Source organism: Acipenser ruthenus, chromosome 47 (assembly GCF_902713425.1).
Source record: "Acipenser ruthenus chromosome 47, fAciRut3.2 maternal haplotype, whole genome shotgun sequence".
Classification (NCBI taxonomy): Eukaryota; Metazoa; Chordata; class Actinopteri; order Acipenseriformes; family Acipenseridae; genus Acipenser; species Acipenser ruthenus.
The window spans coordinates 1,684,297-1,689,375 of NC_081235.1; positions in this window are offsets into that span (position 1 = coordinate 1,684,297).

The following is a 5,079-nucleotide window of genomic DNA, read 5'->3' on the forward strand; positions in this document are numbered from 1 at the left end:
CACTCAGCACGCTGACAAGCCCAGTGTGGTGACCAGGAGACGGCACTCAGCACGCTGACAAGCCCAGTGTGGTGACCAGGAGAAGGCTCTCCCGCACGCTGACAAGCCCAGTGTGGTGACCAGGAGAAGGCACTCCCGCACACTGACAAGCCCAGTGTGATGACCAGGAGAAGGCTCTCCTGCACGCTGACAAGCCCAGTGTGGTGACCAGGAGAAGGCACTCAGCACGCTGACAAGCCCAGTGTGGTGACCAGGAGAAGGCACTCAGCACGCTGACAAGCCCAGTGTGGTGACCAGGAGAAGGCACTCAGCACGCTGACAAGCCCAGTGTGGTGACCAGGAGAAGGCACTCAGCACGCTGACAAGCCCAGTGTGGTGACCAGGAGAAGGCACTCAGCACGCTGACAAGCCCAGTGTGGTGACAAGGAGAAGGCACTCCTGCACGCTGACAAGCCCAGTGTGGTGACCAGGAGAAGGCACTCAGCACGCTGACAAGCCCAGTGTGGTGACCAGGAGAAGGCTCTCCTGCACGCTGACAAGCCCAGTGTGGTGACCAGGAGAAGGCTCTCCCGCACGCTGACAAGCCCAGTGTGGTGACCAGGAGAAGGCTCTCCCGCACGCTGAGAAGCCCAGTGTGGTGACCAGGAGAAGGCTCTCCTGCATGCTGACAAGCCCAGTGTGGTGACCAGGAGAAGGCTCTCCTGCACGCTGACAAGCCCAGTGTGGTGACCAGGAGAAGGCTCTCCCGCACGCTGACAAGCCCAGTGTGGTGACCAGGAGAAGGCTCTCCCGCACGCTGAGAAGCCCAGTGTGGTGACCAGGAGAAGGCTCTCCTGCATGCTGACAAGCCCAGTGTGGTGACCAGGAGAAGGCTCTCCCGCACGCTGACAAGCCCAGTGTGGTGACCAGGAGAAGGCACTCAGCACGCTGACAAGCCCAGTGTGGTGACCAGGAGAAGGCTCTCCTGCACGCTGACAAGCCCAGTGTGGTGACCAGGAGAAGGCTCTCCTGCATGCTGACAAGCCCAGTGTGGTGACCAGGAGAAGGCTCTCCTGCATGCTGACAAGCCCAGTGTGGTGACCAGGAGAAGGCTCTCCCGCACGCTGACAAGCCCAGTGTGGTGACCAGGAGAAGGCACTCAGCACGCTGACAAGCCCAGTGTGGTGACCAGGAGAAGGCACTCAGCACGCTGACAAGCCCAGTGTGGTGACCAGGAGAAGGCTCTCCTGCACGCTGACAAGCCCAGTGTGGTGACCAGGAGAAGGCTCTCCTGCATGCTGACAAGCCCAGTGTGGTGACCAGGAGAAGGCTCTCCTGCATGCTGACAAGCCCAGTGTGGTGACCAGGAGAAGGCTCTCCCGCACGCTGACAAGCCCAGTGTGGTGACCAGGAGAAGGCACTCAGCACGCTGACAAGCCCAGTGTGGTGACCAGGAGAAGGCACTCCTGCACGCTGACAAGCCCAGTGTGGTGACCAGGAGAAGGCACTCAGCACGCTGACAAGCCCAGTGTGGTGACCAGGAGAAGGCTCTCCCGCACGCTGACAAGCCCAGTGTGGTGACCAGGAGAAGGCTCTCCCGCACGCTGACAAGCCCAGTGTGGTGACCAGGAGAAGGCTCTCCCGCACGCTGAGAAGCCCAGTGTGGTGACCAGGAGAAGGCTCTCCCGCACGCTGACAAGCCCAGTGTGGTGACCAGGAGAAGGCACTCAGCACGCTGACAAGCCCAGTGTGGTGACCAGGAGAAGGCACTCCTGCACGCTGACAATGCCCAGCCTGACAGCAGTTTTTGTGTAGATTTGTGTATTCTGTTTAATCCTTTTGTTTTGGCCCTTGTGCCCTTTTGTTTGATGTTATTTTTGTTTATTAAAGTGCGTGTTAGTGCTTAAACTGCAGCTTCTGTGCCTCTTTCCTGCCACTATCCTGTCACACTGAGTGTCAGAAGATGGATCACAATGCCTCTGGAATACTCAGGCCAGGGGCCACTTAAGTCTAAGACTGGTCATAAGTCGTCAATTTGGACTTGTCTTATTCACAAACGAGTCTTAAGTAAGGTCTTAACTTTAAGACTTCCCTGAAGGAGGCTTAAGTCCAGATCTGCCATTGAAACAACTTTTTTTTTTCTGCCATGGCTTGACGGGTGATAGTATATGATTTATTTGATGATCATCCAGATAATTGCCCTAAGCAATTCTACCCTAAGACTGAATGGAGAAGCAGATACCGTTTTAATAGACAGTCAATTGAAACCCTAACAAATATTTTACATACCGATCTATCTCCATCAGCTAACCGAAGCAAAGCAATTCCAGCTTTGCTGCGGGTGGTTTATTTTTTAAACAGTTCAATATGTTATTGCAATGTAGATCATACCATTAACATTATAACTATAATTAGGGCTGTAAATATACGTTTAATTTATAACAAGCAGCACTAAAAGCACGGCTTGAGAGGAATGAAGACTTCATTAGCAGAGGTGTTTGTGGTGTTCACCAGCAGCAGTTTCGCTGCTGGAAATTGTGGCCAGAGCCCAGGAAGAGGGAGCTGCTGGCTGCAGACCACTTCCACTGGCCGCATTGTCGCTGACACAGTTGCCTCTGCCTCTGCCTCTGGTCCCAGAGGACCATCGAGACTTTTGGAACTTTAGGGCGGAGGTGGCCATTGGGGCCAGGTGTGCTTTGCACAAGGGGGGGGGGGTGTCTGTCACAGTATGTATGTCAGACAGTTTTAGCTATTGTCACAAAACTTGCTAAGGATTTTCTATAGCACAAGTTGTATAATGCATCAAAGTGGGTATGTGAAGGCTGTTTGACTCTCTGTCCATCTTTTTGTAAATCACATTAGAAATCTGAATATAGAGAACCTCTTTACCAATTTTGATGAAACTTCCTAGGAAACTTCTTTAGTTTAAATTATTGAGGTTGTCTGTCTGTGAAATGAATGTCGCACTTACATTTTTCATTATAGAGAATCAAATTCTAATAAAACTATCTAAGGACATTCTGTAGCACAAGCTACTGAGTTTAAACTAATCTGTGGCTACATGGAAACACTAAGTTTTTATATAATATCTATAGAAGTGCCTGTTCAATTATGATGAAATATGATCTGGACATACTTTATCACAGGCATTTGTCCAACTGAGGGAAGGAGACAGTATTCACACAGTAGTAAGTTACTGGGTTACTGTGATGGAGAGAGAAGGAATCCGAGCTGTAAGTATGTCTCCCGACCAAGAAGGACGTTTGGGAAGGTTAGTGTTACGCCGTCTCCGAGATGGCTGAACACTGTGTTGCGGCGAAACCGGAAGTTTAAACAAATCCATTCTGATCAGCTGGGGGCCGCGCAGCGATTGGATAAGGCGGGGCACTGGGTTGATTACGGGGTGGAGTTTGACAGCACAAAAGTGGTGCAGCTGCGTGAGCATGACCCTTACGTTGCTGACTGATGTCATTGCAGAGGATTGACAGGGGAGCTGCAGCTATACAGCCAGCAAAATGACCCAGGACTATCCACTGCACAGCACAGCACCACACCATAAGCTGGTGCTGAGAGCACAGCTTTTCATGCACTGAGGGATCCAGGTGGCACCACTGTGCCAGATTAATTGTTGTATTTTTGTTTGACTTTCTTTCCCCTTGATATCATTGTTGGTAGCAGGGGTGACTATTATTTTGACCGACGGCTTTTTAAAATAATAAAGCACTTTTTTTTGTCTGAACTTGGTGTGGACATTCCCTTTCTGCACTTTACCACACACATCCTGACAGTTACCTAGTCATGTTGAGGCAGAATCACAGATCTGCTAGACCCAACTTGACAAAGTTTTCAGATCAATCAGCTAATAGGAACCGAATGGCCCCCTCGTGTTTGTAAATGTTCTTAGGTTCTTAACCAGCGCTCCAGATAAGGTTTTGGATCATTGAGTAATTTACTGTCCAGTTTAGACACTATGGGACATAGTCATAAAGATTTTTTTTGAGTAAGGCTATTTATTTAGCGTGGCTGATTTAGCACAGTTGGTGTTCCTAGAGATCATCAAGGTGCTTATGCATCAGCTATGCAGCTGCAACTTATTTAGCAGTTATTTGGCCCCTCCCAAATGAATACCATATTTGAACCAGCAGGCATATGGTACTCCCCATCCACTTTTTATGATGTTATGAAGCAACTAGCCATCCAGAGGTCACATCTCTCAAGAGCAAAGCAACTAGTCATCCAGAGGTCACATCTCTCAAGAGCAAAGCAACTAGCCATCCAGAGGTCACATCTCTCAAGAGCAAAGCAACTAGCCATCCAGAGGTCACATCTCTCAAGAGCAAAGCAACTAGCCATCCAGAGGTTACACCTCTCAAGAGCAAATCAACTAGTCATCCAGAGGTCACATCTCTCAAGAGCAAAGCAACTAGCCATCCAGAGGTTACACCTCTCAAGAGCAAAGCAACTAGCCATCCACAGGCCACATCTCTCAAGAGCAAAGCAACTAGCCATCCAGAGGTCACATCTCTCAAGAGCAAAGCAACTAGCCATCCAGAGGTCACATCTCTCAAGAGCAAAGCAACTAGCCATCCAGAGGTTACACCTCTCAAGAGCAAATCAACTAGCCATCCAGAGGTCACATCTCTCAAGAGCAAAGCAACTAGCCATCCAGAGGTTACACCTCTCAAGAGCAAAGCAACTAGCCATCCACAGGCCACATCTCTCAAGAGCAAAGCAACTAGCCATCCAGAGGTCACACCTCTCAAGAGCAAAGCAACTAGCCATCCAGAGGTCACATCTCTCAAGAGCAAAGCAACTAGCCATCCAGAGGTTACACCTCTCAAGAGCAAATCAACTAGTCATCCAGAGGTCACATCTCTCAAGAGCAAAGCAATTAGCTATCCAGAGGTCACATCTCTCAAGAGCAAAGCAACTAGCCATCCAGAGGTCACATCTCTCAAGAGCAAAGCAACTAGCCATCCAGAGGTCACATCTCTCAAAAGCAAAGCAACTAGCCATCCAGAGGTCACATCTCTCAAGAGCAAAGCAACTAGCCATCCACAGGCCACATCTCTCAAGAGCAAATCAACTAGCCATCCAGAG